The sequence below is a fragment of the Salmo salar genome, chromosome ssa16 (genome assembly GCF_905237065.1).
Source record: "Salmo salar chromosome ssa16, Ssal_v3.1, whole genome shotgun sequence".
Lineage (NCBI taxonomy): Eukaryota > Metazoa > Chordata > Actinopteri > Salmoniformes > Salmonidae > Salmo > Salmo salar.
The window spans coordinates 28,589,731-28,609,038 of NC_059457.1; positions in this window are offsets into that span (position 1 = coordinate 28,589,731).

Here is a 19,308-nt window from a genome sequence, read left to right on the forward strand (position 1 = left end):
GAAAGTATTCAGACCCATGCTTTTTTCCTCATTGCCTTTCATTACTGCCTTCTAAAATCTATTATATACTTTTCCCCCTTCAATCTACACACAATATTCGATAATGTCAAAGAGAAAAACATGTTTTTAGTAATTCTTGCACATTTATGAAAAATAAAAAACTGAAATATGTTATTTACATAAGTATTCAGGGGTTTTGCTGTGATACTCAAAATTGAGCACAAAAGCATCCTGTTTCCATTGATCATCCTTGAGAAGTTTCTAGAACTTGATTGGAGTCCACCTGTGGTAAATTCAATTCATTGAACATGACTTGGAAAGGCACACACCTGTCTATATAAGGTCCCACAGTTGACAGTGCATGTCAGAGCAAAAACCAAGCCATGAGGTCTAAGGAATTGTCCGTAGAGCTCCGAGACAGGATTGTGTCGAGGTACAGATCTGGGGAAGGGTACCAAAAAATGTCTGCAGCATTGAAGGTCCCCAAGAACACAGTGGCCTCCATCATTCTTAAATGGAAGAAGATTGGAATCAACAAGACACTACCTAGAGCTGGCCAAACTGAGCAATCGGGGGGAAAGGGCCTCGGTTAGGGCAGTGACCAAGAACCAGTGGTGTAAAGTACTTAAGTAAAAATACTTTAAAGTACTACTTATGTCATTTTTTGGGGTATCTGTACTTTACTATTCATATTTTTCACAACTTTTACTTCACTACATTCCTAAAGAAAATAATGTACTTTTTACTTACACCCAAAAGTACTCGTTACATTTTGACAGGAAAATGGTCTAATTCAAACACTTATCAAGATAACTTCCCTGGTCATCCCTACTGCTTTTGTGGACTCACTAAACACAAATGCTTTGTTGATAAATTATGTCTGAGTGTTGGAGTGTGCCCCTTCTATTCGTCAATAAAAAAAAGAAAATTGTGCCGTCTGTTTTGCTTAATATAAGGAGTTTTAAATTATTTATACTTTTACTTTAAATACTTAAGTACATCTTAGCAATTCCATTTACTTTTGATACTTACCGTAATTTCCGGACTATTAAGCGCACCTGAATACAAGCCGCACCCACTGAATTAAAAAAAATATATATATATTTTGAACATAAATAAGCCGCACATGTCTATAAGCCGCAGGTGCCTACTGGTACATTGAAACAAATGAACTTTACACAGGCTTTAACGAAACACGGCTTGTAACAAAAATAAATAGGCTTTAACGAAACACGGCTTGTAACAAAAATAAATAGGCTTTAACGAAACACGGCTTGTAACAAAAAATACAAAATTAGCAGTAAACAGTACCCTACCAAGAAAGTCATTGGTCACCATCTTCCTTCTCCTGTGCACTGAAACCACTGAAACCATCTCCTTCGGTGTCAGAGTTGAATAGCCTCAGAATTGCTTCATCCGATATTGAATCGTTTTCATTGTCGCTCTCGTCACTTTCATCCGGAGGCAAATCCCACGCTGAGCCCTCTTCAACACGCAGCAGTCCAGCCTTTCGAAACCCATTGATGATAGTGGATTTTTTGACAATACTCCACGCTGTCTGGACCCACTGGCAGACTTGACCATAAGTTGCTCTTCGCATGCGGCCCGTTTTAGTGAAGGATTTCTCCCCACTTGTCATCCAAGCCTCCCGCTGAACACAGAGCGCCACCTTAAATGCACGATTTACACTGATGTCGAGTGGCTGCAAATACTTTGTTGTACCCCCAGGAATCAGGGTGACAAAATGACTACCGTAATCAGAATGATGGGAAGTTTGAGAGCGCTCGATTTAATCTAAACATTAAACAAAAATAGTTGCTTGACATTAACCCGTTCGGCAATTTCATTGGTCTAATGAAAGCTTCATGCCGGCAAAAAACTGAGCACGTCACAGAATGTGTTTTTTTTGAGAAAAAAATTGAAAGCGGGAAAAATCCATATATTAGCAGCGTCATTGTTTAAGCCGCGACGTTCAAAGCCTGGGAAAAAAGTTGCGGATTATAGTCCGGAATTTACGGTAAGTATATTTAAAACCAAATACTTTGACTTTTACTCAAGTAGTACTTTACAGGGTCTTTCACTTTTACTCAAGTATGACAATTGAGTATTTTTTACACCACTGCCAAGAACCCGATAGTTACTCTGACAGAGCTCCAGAGTTCCTCTGTGGAGATGGTTGTCTTTCTGGAAGGTTCTCCCATCTCTGCAGCACTCTGCCAATCAGACCTTTTTGGTAGAGTGGCCAGACAGAAGCCACTCGTCAGTAAAAGGCACATGACAGCCCGCTTGGAGTTTGCCAAAAGGCACCTAAAGGACTCTCAGATCATGAGAAACAAGATTCTCTAGTTTGATGAAACCGAGATTGAACTCTTTGGCCTGAATGCCAAGTGTCACATCTGGAGGAAACCTGGCACCATTCCTGGCACCATTCCTAGAGTTAAGCATGGTGGTGTCAGCATAATGCTATGGGGATGTTTTTCAGTGCCAGGGACTGAGAGACTAGTCAGGATTGAGGGAGAGATGAACGGAGCAAAGTAAAGAGAGATCCTTGATGAAAACCTGCTCCAGAGCACTCAGGACCTCAGACTGGGGAGAATGAGTGTTTAAAACAGTCATAAATATAAAATAGTAAAAATAAAGAAAAACCCATAAATGAGAAGGTGTGTCCAAACTTTTGACTGGTACTGTTTATATACAAATATATACAAATATATACAGTTGAAGTCAGAAGTTTACATACACTTAGGTTGGAGTCATTAAAACTCGTTTTTCAACCACTCCACAAATGTATTGTTAACAAACTATAGTTTTGTCAAGTCGGTTAGGACATCTACTTTGTGCATTACACAAGTAATTTTTCCAACAATTGTTTACAGACAGATTATTTCACTGTATCACAATTTCAGGGGGTCAGAAGTTTACATACACTAAGTTGACTGTGCCTTTAAACAGCTTGAAAATCCAGAAAATTATGTCATGGCTTTAGAAGCTTCTGATAGACTAATTGACATCATTTGAGTCAATTGGAGGTGAATCTGTGGATGTGTTTCAAGGCCTACCTTCAAAATCAGTGCCGCTTTGCCTGACATCATGGGAAAATCAAAAGAAATCAGCCAAGACATCAGAAAAAAATTCTAGACCTCCACAAGTCTGGTTCATCCTTGTGAGCAATTTCCAAACGCCTGAAGGTACCACGTTCATCTGTACAAAAAATAGTACGCAAGTATAAACACCATGGGACCACGCAGACGCTTCCTGAGTGTGTGCAAATGTAGTAAGATTAGGGAGGGAACGCAATAAATATGCCATAGTGGAGAAATAATTACAATTTAGCAATTAAGCACTAGATGCGTAGAAGATGAATGTGCAAGTAGAGATACTGGGGTGCAAAGGAGAATAAAAAAATAACAACATGGGGATGAGGTAGTTGGTTGGGCTATTTACAGATGGGCTATGTACAGGTGCAATGATCGGTAAGCTGCTCTGACAGCTGGTGCTTAAAGTTAGTGAGGGAGATATAAGGCTCCAGTTTCAGTGATTTTTGCAGTTCGTTCCAGTCTTTGGCAGCAGAGAACTGGAAAGAAAGGCAGCCAAAGAGGAGTTGACTTTGGAGGTGACCAGTGAAATATACCTGCTGGAGCGCGTGCTATGGGTGGGTGCTGCTATTGTGACCAGTGAGCTGAGATAAGGCGGGGTTTTACCCAGCAAAGACTTATAGATGACCTGGAGCCAGTGGGTTTGGCGGCGAACAAGAAGTTAGGGCCAGCCAACGAGAGCATACAGGTCACAGTGGTGGGTAGTGTATGGGGCTTTGGTGACAAAATGGATGGCATTGTGATAGACTACATCCAATTTGCTGAGTAGAGTGTTGGAGGCTATTTTGTAAATGACATCGACAAAGTCAAGGATCAGTAGAATAATCAGTTGTACGAGGGTATGTTTGGCAGCATGAGTGAAGGATGCTTTGTTGCGAAATAGGAAGCCGATTCTAGATTTAATTTTGGATTGGAGACACTTAATGTGAGTCAGGAAGGAAAGTTTACAGTCTAGCCAGACACCTAGGTATTTGTAGATGTCCACATATTCTAAGTCAGAACCGTCCTGAGTAGTGATGCTAGACGGGTGGGCGGGTGCGGGCAGCGATCGGTTGAAGAGCATGCATTTAGTTTTGCTTGCATTTAAGAGCAGTTGGAGGCCACGGAAGGAGTGTTGTATGGCATTAAAGCTCATCTGGAGGTTTGTTAACAGTGTCCAAAGATGGGCCGGAAGTATACAGAATGGTGTTGTCTGCGTAGAGGTGGATCAGAGAATCACCAGTAGCAAATGCGACATCATTGATGTATACAGAGAAAAGAGTCGGCCCGAGAATTGAACCCTGTGGCACCCCCATAGAGACTGCCAGAGGTCGGGACAACAGGCCCTCCGATTTGACACACTGAAGTCTATCTGAGAAGTAGTTGGTGAACCAGGCGAGGCAGTCATTTGAGAAACCAAGGCTGTTGAATCTGCCGATAAGAATGCGATGATTGACAGAGTCGAAAGCCTTGGCCAGGTTGATGAATACGGCTGCACAGTATTGTCTTTTATTGATGACGATTATGATATCATTTAGAACCTTGAGCGTGGCTGAGGTGCACCCATGAGCCGCTCGGAAACCAGATTGCATAGCGGAGAATTGTATATGTGTCATCTGTACAAACAATTGTACGCAAGTATAAACACCATGGGACCACGCAGCCGTCATACCGCTCAGGATGGAGACGCGTTCTGTCTCCTAGAGATGAACGTACTTTGGTGCGAAAAGTGAAAATCAATCCCAAAACAACAGCAAAGGGGTGGCAGCATCACGTTGTGGGGGTGCTTTGCTGCAGGAGGGACTGGTGCACTTCACAAAATAGATGGAGTCATGAGGAAGGAAAAGTATGTGGATATATTGAAGCAACATCTCAAGACATCAGTCAGGAAGTTAAAGCTTGGTCGCAAATTGGTCTTCCAAATGAACAATGACCCCAAGCATACTTCCAAAGTTGAGGCAAAATGGCTTAAGGACAACAAAGTCAAGGTATTGGAGTGGCCATCACAATGCCCTGACCTCAATCCCATAGAAAATTTGTGGGCAGAACTGAAAAAGTGTGTGCGAGCAGGGAGGCCTACAAACCTGACTCAGTTACACCAGCTCTGTCAGGAGGAATGGGCCAAAATTCACCCAACTTATTGTGGGAAGCTTGTGGAATGCTACCCGAAACGTTTCACCCAAGTTAAACAATTTAATGGCAATGCTACCAAATACTAATTGAGTGTATGTAAACTTCTGACCCAAGGGAATGTGATGGAAGAAATTAAAGCTGAAATAAATCATTCTCTCTACTATCATTTTGACATTTCACATTCTTAAAATAGTGGTGATCCTAACTGACCTAAGACAGGGAATTGTTTCTAGGATTAAATGTCAGGAATTGTGTAAAAATGAATTTAGATGTATTTGGCTAAGGTGTATGTAAACTTCCGACTTCAACTGTATGTATGGGGGATTGAAAATGATTCAGACAATTACATTGATTGAAATCACAATCTATCTGCAATATTAAAGCTGATAAATAAATAGGCCATACTTGCCTTGAATTGGTGGGATGATTCAACGGGCCTCCTTGTTTGGTACCCTCTGAGCCGGTTTGGGGCGTGATTGAATGTCCCCATACCACGTTATACTGAGCGACCGACTGAAAGAGAATGTACAGTTATGAATATAACTACTGTTTCCTGAAGAATAAGAATGAGTGTTTAGTGAGTCTGCCAGATCAAAAGGTATTTCCGTCAACAACAAAAAAAGCCTTACTTGCCTTGAATTGGTGAGATGATTCAACAGAACAGTTACATTTGTCGTGCTGCACCTCGCTCCGCGGGTAATATTACATATTACATTTCATTACATTACATTGGAACGATTTGATTAGTGTATTGTTAGCTAGCTACATAGTTGTCTCTGCTGTCTTTGTATCAAGGATAAAGGTGTAGCTCTGAGGAACTAACAAGGTTAGCTAGCCAGCTGTATTCGTTCGTTCACGCCATTTTCGAAACACCACAGCTAGCTAGCCAACTTTACCAATTAGCAGTACTGTAGAAACTATATACATTACAACGGAATGATTTGACTAGTGTAATGTTAGCTAGCTACATAGTTGTCTTTGTATCAAGATAAAGGTGTAGTACAGAGTAACTATCGAGGTTAGCTAGCCAGCTACATTTTTTAACATAGTCAACAACGCGCCCACTGCTAGCTAGCTAACCCTACCAGCTAGCTGTATGATTTTTAGTCAATAAGATTTTTGCAACGTAAGCTTAACTTTCTGAACATTCGAGATGTGTAGTCCACTTGTGTAGCTAGCAGTACTGACTTTGTGTTAGCTAGCCAATGTTTAATTACTTCTGCGTTATGAACTAGACACGGACACGAATGATCCATTGGTAGCTTGTTGTTACCAAGTATTGGTGCTAACCGTGTGTTATAGGATGCTAGCATGCTAGTTAGCTAGTTAGCTACGGCGTCATAGGACACGGTGCACTAGGTGGGTTTTCACAGAAGAATACTGTACCAAGTTATCTAGCGGAATAAACTAAGTTTGAGCCTATTCCTGGAAACATTGAACCACTGTAGTTTACATCAATTTTAATTTCTAGTGGTAGCTAGAAAAGTTATATTTTAGTGTTTTAGTGTTTCAGTGAATTGTTAGTGAGGGAGGCCCTGCTCTCTCGCTTCCCCAGTTGTTTAGTTAATTTTCATGCCAATCTCCTTTGCATTAGCGTAGCCTCTCCTGTAGCCTATCAACTATGCGTCGGTCTATCCCTGTTCTCTCCTCTCTGCACAGGCCATACAAACGCTTCACATCGCGTGGCCGCTGCCACTCTAACCTGGTGGTCCCGGCGCGCATGACCCACGTGGAGTTCCAGGTCTCCGACAGCCTCTGGAACTGCTGGTCTGTGGCCAACAAGGCAGAGTTCATCTCAGCCTATGCTACCTTCCAGTCCCTCGACTTCTTGGCGCTGACGGAAACATGGATTACCACAGAAAACACTGCTACTCCTACTGCTCTCTCCTCGTCTGACCACGTATTCTCGCACACCCCGAGAGCATCTAGTCAACGGGGTGGTGGCACTGGTATCCTCATCTCTCCCAAGTGGACATTCTCTCTTTCTCCCCTGACCCATCTGTCTATCTCCTCCTTTGAATTCCATGCTGTCACAATCACGAGCCCATTCAAGCTTAACATCCTTACCATTTATCGCCCTCCAGGTTCCCTTGGAGAGTTCATCAATGAGCTTGACGCCTTTATAAGTTCCTTTCCTGAGGATGGCTCACCCCTCACAGTTCTGGGTGACTTTAACCTCCCTACGTCTACCTTTGACTCATTTCTCTCTGCCTCCTTCTTTCCACTCCTCTCCTCTTTTGACCTCAACCTCTCACTGTCCCCCCCTACTCACAAGGCAGGCAATACGCTTGACCTCATCTTCACTAGATGCTGTTCTTCTACTAATCTCACTGCAACTCCCCTCCAAGTCTCCGATCACTACCTTGTATCCTTTTCCCTCTCGCTCTCCTCCAGCACTACTTACTCTGCCCCTACTCAGATGGTATTGCGCCGTCGCAACCTTCGCTCTCTCTCTCCTGCTACTCTCTCCTCTTCCATCCTATCATCTCTTCCCTCTGCTCAATCCTTCTCCAACCAATCTCCTGATTCTGCCTCCTCAACCCTCCTCTCCTCCCTTTCTGCATCCTTTGACTCTCTATGTCCCCTATCCTCCCTACCGGCTCGGTCCTCCCCTCCTGCTCTGTGGCTTGACGACTCATTGCGAGCTCACAGAACAGGGCTCCGGGCAGCCGAGCGGAAATGGAGGAAAACTAGCCTCTCTGCAGACCTGGCATCTTTTCACTCCCTCCTCTCTACATTTTCCTCCTCTGTTTCTGCTGCTAAAGCCACTTTCTACCACTCTAACTTCCAAGTATCTGCCTCTAACCCTAGGAAGCTCTTTGCCACCTTCTCCTCCCTCCTGAATCCTCCCCCCCCTCTCTGTGGATGACTTCGTCAACCATTTTGAAAAGAAGGTCGACGACGTCCGATCCTCGTTTGTTAACCTCTCTGGGCTAGGTGGGACGCTTGCTTTACTCAACAGCCAGTGTAATCCCGTGGCGCGATATTCAAATACCTCAAAAATGCAAAAACTTCAATTTTTCAAACATAATGGTGGGAGGCTTCGGCATCTCAGACCCCGTAACGGGAGGAGTAGAGACCAGAGAAGGCTCGGCCTCTGACTCCAACTCGCTGCTTAACCTCTCTAGGGTAGGTGGCACCAAATCGTCCCACCTACGTAACAGCCAGTGTAATCCCGTGGCGCGTTATTCAAAAACCTCAAAAATGCAAAAACTTCAATTTTTCAAACATATTACTATTTTACACCATTTTAAAGACAAGACTCTCGTTAATCTAACCACACTGTCCGATTTCAAAAAGGCTTTACAACGAAAGCAAAACATTAGATTATGTCAGCAGAGTACGCAGCCAGAAATAATCAGACACCCATTTTTCAAGCTAGCATATAATGTCACATAAACCCAAACCACAGCTAAATGCAGCACTAACCTTTGATGATCTTCATCAGATGACAACCCTAGGACATTATGTTATACAATACATGCATGTTTTGTTCAATCAAGTTCATATTTATATCAAAAACCAGCAGTTGTATTTCTTCTTTAATTAGAACAACTTTTTCAGCTGTGCTAACATAATTTCAGAAGGGCTTTATAATGATCAATTAGCCTTTTAAAATTATAAACATGGATTAGCTAACACAACGTGCCATTGGAACAAAGGAGTGATTGTTGCTGATAATGGGCCTCTGTACACCTATGCAGATATTCCATAAAAAAATCAGCCGTTTCCAGCTACAATAGTCATTTACAACATTAACAAAATGTAAAAAATGTATAATCAGTGATAATAAAGCTGCATACAAACATGGCCTATTTTTTCTTTCTTGAGTAAGGCAGCTCCAAAATTCAGGTGTTTCAGCCTAGCTCAGTACTTTATGAAGTGCAGGGGCAGCCATTCAGAAAATACAGAGAGTAGTGGTTGGTAATGTTCTCTAGTTGCACTATCCTGGCACCGACTGAGATGGCGGCCTCGCGACTAGCTCTTTGGGAATCTTTGCGGTATTTCGTTTTTTATGTATTATTTTTTACATTATTAGCTCAGGAAATGTTTTGTGTCATTACATACAGCCAGGAAGAACTATTGGATATCAGAGCAGCGGTAATTTACCAGAACTACCAGCATTACGACAAGGAATATGACTTCCCTGAAGGAGATCCTTTGACCGCTCTTCCCTGAGCAATTTAATTCATTCAAGAGGCCGACCCAAAACATTTCCGGCAGAGGAGAGGCACTTGTAGTGGCCTGCTGAGTGACAGAACACTGAGCCAATCACGGCGCAACGAAAATCGAATGAAATTGTATTGGTCACATACACGTGCTTAGCAGATGTTATTGCGGGTGTAGCAAAATGGTTGTGCTTCTACTCCGACAGCGCAGAAATATCTAACAAGTAATATCCAACAATGAGTGGTTTGGAAGTAATTAGTGGCTAACTGCACACGTTGCAAAGCAATCACTAGCCTACTATTCAGTGGAGTGGGTGTGTGGTCCAAGTCTGGGTTTAAGGATCTCTTTTCCAAGCTTAAAAGGATAAACATTCAACATTGGCCATGCTGTCAATCCAGCATGACTTCTGCCATGTTCAAACCAACTGGATACTTGGAACTGGAAAATCTTAGACTTCAGTGAGGACAACTGGGAACTCTGAAAAAAATGAGCTCCGACTGGGAAAATACATTTTGAACGGTCATCCAACTCGGAATTCATAGTTGGGAAATCGGGTGTCACGCTTGTCGTCGGTGAAGGAGGACCAAAACGCAGCAGGTAAGTGCAGGCTCATCTTGACGTTTATTTATTTTCAAAATGAATACCAAAATAACAAAACACTAGAACGAACGAACAACAACAAACAGTCTGGCAAAGCATAAGGCTCAACACAGAACAATCACCCACAAATAACAAACACACCCTCATATATGGGACTCTCAATCAAAGGCAGATAGACAACACCTGCCTTCAACTGAGAGTCCCAACCCCAATTAACCAAACATAGAAACAGACATACTAGACTAAACACAGAATACCTGAAAACCAAACAGTGCCCAAAAACCCCGGAATACTTAAACCAAATGCCCCTTCAACAAAACACACCACCCCGAACCACATAAAACGAATACCCTCTGCCACGTCCTGACCAAACTACAATACCAATTAACCTTATACTGGCCAGGACGTGACATCGGGCCTCTTTCTAAAGCTCATACCTTGAAAATCACTGGCAACATGATTAATCCTTGTTTTTTCCCGAGTTCCCAGTTGTCTTGAAAGCACCATAAATCCAGAGAATGCCACACTTTGCTGGCAAAGTGCGATGACAAAATTTACCCACATGGACCGCCGCTCCACCTTCCTGTTCAAGTGAGCACTGCACAACAAGGTGAGTCCAAATATGACTTGTATGCTGCTGCATAAATTATGTAATATGCCAGGGAGATATTTATATTGTAGCTAAGAAAGTAATGCTAAGTGTATGTTGTGTAGTAAGCTGTTAGTAGCCCATGTGCCTCACCCTAATAATTTGGTCCCTTTCTGTTCTGACTGGTGGTGCACGTGCAGGCTATTGCCTGTTTTAGAGAAATGTAATCATCAAATATTGTAAGAGCTTTCATTGTTTGCTTATATGCCCCCTTTATTTATCCCACGTTTCTGACTTGGTGTACAGGGAGAATACTGTAAGATCGGCCCGTGTTCTGAATTCTGTCGCTGTACATTTCAAAAGTGCTGAACAAATATTGACTACATCCGTCCTAGCTCACTCATTAATGTCTTAATTAAAACTATCTTGTTGTCCCCTTATGCCATAGTTTGTACATCTCAATTGTCAGTATAAACCACATTTGTTGAAGCAAGTCAGCCATATCAGCTATGTTTTTTAAAAGGCAGTAAATGAGGCTGAATGAACTGATTCGCTGCCAGACAAGGCTCCGCTGATAGCCATGTGTAGCAGTGGTAAGGATTCACTCCATGGTCCTGAAATAAAGCTCTGCTATTCAGACAGCTTTATGTAGGCCCTAACAGTTTGTGGGCACCGTTTGTCACCATTACAGTGTAATTAATGTATTGTTCAGTGTTTTGTAGTGCCTTTGCTGGTATGCTTCCAAAAAAGAATTGCCACTGAGCATTACAAAAAGCCACCATTAATCTAAAACAAATAGGTACCATGTGCCAGGCCAGCTTGACAGTGATATGATATATATTTTATCATGCCCTTACTAGGTATGTACTGTACATTAGGTTATAATTATTTTGTAATTACAGGTGAAGGCAAGACTATAACTTCCTGTAAGTTGAAATTCAGAGTTGCCTGAAGGTGATGAGATGCATTCTGGTTAATATTGGCACATGAAAAGGCATGCATGCATGCATTCTGCCCTTCATAGATCATACCAGTCTGTTTGGCCTTAATGGCCTGTTTGTTCAAAGAGTCTCCTAACGAAAGATAATCAAATCAAATTCAAATCAAATGTATTTATATAGCCCTTCTTACATCAGCTGATATCACAAAGTGCTGTACAGAAACCCAGCCTAAAACCCCAAACATCCAGCAATGCAGGTGTAGAAGCACGGTGGCTAGGAAAAACTCCCTAGAAAGGCTAAAACCTAGGAAGAAACCTAGAGAGGAACCAGGCTATGAGGGGTGGCCAGTCCTCTTCTGGCTGTCCCGAGTGGAGATTATAACAGAACATGGCCAAGATTTTCAAATGTTCATAAATGACCAGCATGGTGAAATAATAATAATCACAGTAGTTGTCGAGGGTGCAACAGGTCAGCACCTCAGGAGTAAATGTCAGTTGGCTTTTCATAGCCGATCATTGAGAATATCTCTACCGTTCCTGCTGTCTCTAGAGAGTTGAAAACAGCAGGTCTGGGACAGGTAGCACGTCCGGTGAACAGGTCAGTGTTCCATAGCCGCAGGCAGAACAGTTGAAACTGGAGCAGCAGCAGGGCCAGGTGGACTGGGGACAGCAAGGATTCATCATGCCAGGTAGTCCTGAGGCATGGTCCTAGGGCTCAGGACCTCCGAGAGAGAGAAAGAAAGAAAGAAAGAAAGAAAGAAAGAAAGAAAGAAAGAAAGAAAGAAAGAAAGAAAGAAAGAAAGAAAGAAAGAAAGAAAGAAAGAAAGAAAGAAAGAATTAGAGAGAGCATACTTAAATTCACACAGGACACCTGATAAGACAGGAGAAATACTCCAGATATAACAGACTAACCCTAGCCCCCCGACACATAAACTACTGCAGCATAAATACTGGAGGCTGAGACAGGAGGGGTCAGGAGACACTGTGGCCCCATCCGATGATACCCCCGGACAGGGCCAAACAGGCAGGATATAACCCCACCCACTTTGCCAAAGCACAGCCCCCACACCACTAGAGGGATACCTTCAACCACCAACTTACCATCCTGAGACGTGGCCGAGTATAGCCCATAAAGATCTCCGCCACGGCACAACCCAGACAGGAAGACCACGTCAGTGACTCAACCCACTCAAGTGATGCACCCGTCCTAGGAACAGCATGGAAGAGCACAAGTAGGCCAGTGACTCAGTCCCTGTAATAGGGTTAGAGGCAGAGAATCCCAGTGGAGAGAGGGGAACCGGCCAGGCAGAGACAGCAAGGGTGGTTCGTTGCTCCAGTGCCTTTCCGTTCACCTTCACACTCTTGGGCCAGACTACACTCAATCATAGGACCTACTGAAGAGATGAGTCTTCAATGAAGACTTAAAGGTTGAGACCGAGTCTGCGTCTCTCACGTGGGTAGGCAGACCATTCCATAAATATGGAGCTCTATTGGAGAAAGCCCTGCCTCCAGCTGTTTGCTTAGAAATTCTAGGTACAATTAGGAGGCCTGCGTCTTGTGACCATAACATACGTGTAGGTATGTATGGCAGGACCAAATCGGAAAGATAGGTAGGAGCAAGCCCATGTAATGCTTTGTAGGTTAGCAGTAAAACCTTGAAATCAGCCCTTGCCTTAACAGGAAGCCAGTGTAGGGAGGCTAGCACTGGAGTAATATGATAACATTTTTGGGTTCTAGTCAGGATTCTAGCAGCCGTATTTAGCACTAACTGAAGTTTATTTAGTGCTTTATCCGGGTAGCTGGAAATTAGAGCATTGCAGTAGTCTAACCTAGAAGTGACAAAAGCATGGATAAATTTTTCTGCATAATTTTTGGACAGTTTCGTAGATGGAAAAAAGCTGTCCTTGAAACAGTCTTCATATGTTTGTCAAAAGAGAGATCAGGGTCCAGAGTAACGCCGAGGTCCTTCACAGTTTTATTTGAGATGACTGTACAACCATCAAGATGAATTGTTAGATTCAACAGAAGATCTCTTTGTTTCTTGGGACCAAGAACAAGCATCTCTGTTTTGTCCGAGTTTAAAAGTAGAAAGTTTGCAGCCATCCACTTCCTTATGTCTGAAACACAGGCTTCCAGCGAGGGCAATTTTGGGGCTTCACCATGTTTCATTGAAATGTACAGCTGTGTGTCATCCGCATAGCAGTGAAAGTTAACAATGTGTTTTCGAATGACATTCCCAAGAGGTAAAATATATAGTGAAAACAATAGTGGTCCTAAAACGGAACCTTGAGGAACACCGAAATGTACAGTTGATTTGTCAGAGGACAAACCATCCACAGAGACAAACTGATATCTTTCCGACAGATAAGATGTAAACCAGGCCAGAACTTGTCCATGTAGACCAATCTGGCTTTCCAATCTCTCCAAAAAACGTGGTGATCGATGGTATCAAAAGCAGCACTAAGGTCTAGGAGCACCAGGACAGATGCAGAGCCTCAGTCTGACGCCATTAAAAGGTCATTTACTACCTTCACAAGTGCAGTCTCAGTGCTATGATGGGGTCTAAAACCAGACTGAGGAATTTCGTATACATTGTTTGTCTTCAGGAAGGCAGTGAGTTGCTGCGCAACAGCTTTTTCAAAAAATGTTGAGAGGAATGGGAGATTTGATATAGGCCGATAGTTTTTTATATTTTCTAGGTCAAGGTTTGGCTTTTTCAAGAGAGGCTTTATTACTGCCACTTTTAGTGAGTATGGTACACATCCGGTGGATAGAGAGACGTTTATTATGTTCAACATAGGAGGGCCAAGCACAGGAAGCAGCTCTTTTAGTAGTTTAGTTGGAATAGGGTCCAGTATGCAGCTTGAAGGTTTAGAGGCCATGATTATTTTCATCATTGTGTCAAGAGATATAGTGCAAAAACACTTGAGTGTCTCCCTTGATCCTAGGTCCTGGCAGAGTTGTGCAGACTCAGTACAACTGAGCTTTGGAGGAATACGCAGATTTAAAGAGGAGTCTGTAATTTGCTTTCTAATGATCATGATCTTTTCCTCAAAGAAGTTCATGAATTTATTATTGCTGAAGTGAAAGCCATCCTCTCTTGGGGAATGTTGCTTTTTAGTTAGCTTTGCAACAGTATCAAAAATAAATTTGGATTGTTCTTATTTTCCTCAATTAAGTTGGAAAAATAGGATGATCGAGCAGCAGTGAGGGCTCTTCGATACTGCATGGTACTGTCTTTCTAAGCTAGTCGGAAGACTTCCAGTTTGGTGTGGCGCCATTTCCGTTCCAATTTTCTGGAAGCTTGTTTCAGAGCTCGGGTATTTTCTGTATACCAGGGAGCTAGTTTCTTACGACAAATGTTTTTAGTTTTTAGGGGTGCGACTGCATCTAGGGTATTGCGCAAGGTTAAATTGAGTTCCTCAGTTAGGTGGTTAACTGATTTTTGTCCTCTGACGTCCTTGGGTAGGCAGAGGGAGTCTGGAAGGGTATTAAACAATCTTTGGGTTGTCTGAGAATTTATAGCACGACTTTTGATGATCCTTGGTTGGGGTCTGAGCAGATTATTTGTTGTGATTACAAACATAATAAAATGGTGGTCCGATAGTCCAGGATTATGAGGAAAAACATTTAGATCCACAACATTTATTCCATGGGACAAAACTAGGTCCAGAGTATGACTGTGGCAGTGAGTAGGTCCGGCGACATGTTGGACAAAACCCACTGAGTCGATGATGGCTCTGAAAGCCTTTTGGAGTGGGTCTGTGGACTTTTCCATGTGAATATTAAAGTCACAAAAATGTGAATATTATCTGCTATGACTACAAGTTCAGATAGGAATTCAGGGAACTCAGTGAGGAACGATGTATATGGCCCAGGAGGCCTGTAAACAGTAGCTATAAAAAGTGATTGAGTAGGCTGCATAGATTTCATGACTACAAGTTCAAAAGATGAAATGTCTGGATTTTTTATAAATTGAAATTTGCTATCGTAAATGTTAGCAACACCTCCGCCTTTGCGGGATGCACGGGGGATATGGTCACTAGTGTAACCAGGAGGTGAAGCCTCATTTAACACAGTAAATTCATCAGGCTTAAGCCTTGTTTCAGTCAGGCCAATCACATCAAGATTATGATCAGTGATTAGTTCATTGACTATAACTGCCTTGGAAGTGAGGGATCTAACATTAAGTAGCCCTATTTTGAGATGTGAGGTATCACAATCTCTTTCAATAATGGCAGGAATGGAGGAGGTCTTTATTCAAGTGAGATTGCTAAGGCGAACACCGCCATGTTTAGTTTTGCCCAACCTAGGTCGAGGCACAGACACTATGCTAGTGGCAGACTCCACTAAGCTGGCAGGCTTAGTTAGAGCCCTGTCTATGTTCGTAGATAAGATGAGAGCACCCCTCCAGCTAGGATGGAGGGGGCCAGGCTTGGTCCTGTTTGTGGGTGAGTCCCAGAAAGAGGGCCAATTATCTACAAATTCTATCTTTTGGGAGGGGCAGAAAACAGTTTTCAACCAGCGATTGAGTTGTGAGACTCTGCTGTAGAGCTCATCACTCCCCCTAACTGGGAGGGGGCCAGAGACAATTACTCGATGCCGACACATCTTTCTAGCTGATTTACACGCTGAAGCTATGTTGCACTTGGTGACCTCTGACTGTTTCATCCTAACATCGTTGGTGCCGACACGGATAACAATATCCCTATACTCTCTACACTCGCCAGTTTTAGCTTTAGCCAGCACCATCTTCAGATTAGCCTTCACGTCGGTAGCCCTGCCCCCTGGTAAACGGTGTATGCTCGCTTGATGATTCTTTTTAAGTCTAATACTGCTGGTAATGGAGTCGCCAATGACTAGGGTTTTCATTTTGTCAGAGCTAATGGTGGGAGGCTTCGGCATCTCAGACCCCGTAACGGGAGGAGTAGAGACCAGAGAAGGCTCGGCCTCTGACTCCAACTCGCTGCTTAACCTCTCTAGGGTAGGTGGCACCAAATCGTCCCACCTACGTAACAGCCAGTGTAATCCCGTGGCGCGTTATTCAAAAACCTCAAAAATGCAAAAACTTCAATTTTTCAAACATATTACTATTTTACACCATTTTAAAGACAAGACTCTCGTTAATCTAACCACACTGTCCAATTTCAAAAAGGCTTTACAACGAAAGCAAAACATTAGATTATGTCAGCAGAGTACGCAGCCAGAAATAATCAGACACCCATTTTTCAAGCTAGCATATAATGTCACATAAACCCAAACCACAGCTAAATGCTAAATTTCTCATAAAAAAGCGATAATATTCCGACCGGGAATCTGCGTTTAGGTAAACAGACGAAAGAAAATAAAGCATTTGGTCGACTCGGGCACGTGCCTAAGCCCATAGTACTCTGATCGGCCACTTGCCAAAAGCGATAATGTGTTTCAGTCAGAGGCTGCCTCGATATCGTTCAGCTTTTTCCCGGGCTCTGAGAGCCTATGGGAGCCGTAGGAAGTGTCACGTTAGAGCAAAGATCCTCAGTCTTCAATAAAAAGTGCCAAGATGAAACACAAATTGTCAGACAGGCCACTTCCTGCATGGAATCTTCTCAGGTTTTGGCCTGCCATTTGAGTTCTGTTATACTCACAGACACCATTCAAACAGTTTTAGAAACTTTAGGGTGTTTTCTATCCAAAGCCAATAATTATATGCATATTCTAGTTACTGGGCAGGAGTAGTAACCAGATTAAATCGGGTACGTTTTTTATCCGGCCGTGTCAATACTGCCCCCTAGCCCTAACAGGTTAATGGGGAGAACCGGTTGAAAGTTTCTGTCGGCTGAATGAGCGACACCGGTTGAGCATTCCTACAGCATTGCCCTCCTGAAGCCATGAGAAAGTTGTCCGGCTGCGGGGACGGTGCGAGGGGATTTATACTACTATGTGTACTTACTGGTGGCACAGACGCTGTTTCATCCTTTCCTACACTGAAATTACCCTTGCCTAACGATTGCGTCTGAAGCTGGGCTTGCAGCACAGCTATCTTCGCCATAAGGCAATCTTTCTCCTGTATATTATGAGTACAGCGACTGCAATTAGAAGGCGTCATGTTAATGTTACTACTTAGCTTCGGCTGGTGGAGGTCCTGATGAACCACGTCCAGATAAAGCGTCCGGAGTGAAAACGTTGAATGAAAAAAAAAAAGTTGAGTGAGGGAAAAACTAAAAATATAAACGGTAATTAAAAAGTAAAAACCGTAAAGTTGTCAGGTAGCAAAGTAAGGTTAGCAACAAAACGCACAGCAGCACGTAAACAAATCTACAAGTTGTGACCGGAAATGACTGCATGTGAGTGAATCCATTACAGCGTCATACCATTTCTCCTTGCCATCATACAGCTCATGATTCCCTGAACAAACAGCAAGCAAGTCTAGCTGGAATAGTCCCACACAGAGGACAAATCCTGCTGGCTTTTCTGGGAAAGAAAATTCTGATATTCTAATTAGCTGTAGGCCCAGATGACATATGAGTTGTTCATCCACCATCTCAGATTGTTCTGAAGTCATTTCTGTAGTTACCCACTTGGACCACACTGGTTGAATCAATGTAGTTTCCAAGTCATTTCAATGAAATTACATTGAATAAACGTGGAATAGATGTTGAATTGACGTCTGTGCCGAGCGGGTAGTAACAGATACAATTAGCATTGCTGAAATATTATTTTGTTGTAATCTAATTTGATCTCTGAGATATTAAGCTAATTGATTGCACCTAAATTGGCCATTTTAATTTATTGTATTCAGATAATATTCAATAAATATAGTACCCAACAACTGATTTGGACCATACTTCTTCCTACTGTTGGATTCGACATTTTGAACATTGAGATATTAAATAAATGACAGACAAGAAGCATAGAATATTAGGAGTGAAAGAGACTGGGTTTCATGTCAGAAGTTAATGGTTCTCTGTAGAAAGACAGATGGCTTTGGAATGTGTTGGGTGGATGGGAGGAGAGCAACGTGTTGATATAGGGGAGACAGATGGACATCTGTGGATTAGGTGAAGGAGGGGTTGAGGTCAGGAGGTGAAGTCAGATCCCCTGAAGGGAGTAATAAGGGTTTAGCATCCTGTTACTCTTTTCCTGTAGAACCATAAGATGTAGGATTGGAGAGAAGGAGGAGTGTCTTAAGTGGGATATATATATCTGTGATGGGAGAAATGTTGGGCTGTCTGAATTACAGCTGTACATAACCTTTGGGAAGAATTAAACTTGGTTAATGCTTCTCTAGTGTCCGTGAGTTATTTACTCTGAAAAGTAAGAACCTAACAGATGGCGCTGCGAGCAGGGTTCACCCCGATTTGTAGTCAAACCAAAGAGTCCAGATCAGTGGAGCAGAGCTGGCAACAAACAGGGAAGGCTAGTTCCTATATCTGTTTCCACTCATTTTGACATCTTGAGGAGATGAGAATTGTTGGCTGAACTAATTATGGGATACGGACCTGGAGAGCCTAAGTTTAATTCTATAGGCCCATTGTGTAACGACCGGTCGTAGCTTTATAGTAAATGGTAAACTCATACAGGCTGGTACCTGTAGGGTCATCCTAGGGGGTAAATACCTAGTAGGTTGGTTCCTGCTAGTACTATAAAGTCATTAGTAAATCCCAGTGGGTTAATACCAGTGATTACTATAAATATAGGGTGAGTCCAGAAGGTAAGCCCGCGGAGGCTGGAACCTGCGAAGGGTAAGTCCTAGGGGTTAAATTCCGGCGGGGTTGGTTCCCTGCACAACCTATAACGGGGTGAGAGCCTAGTTGTAGTAG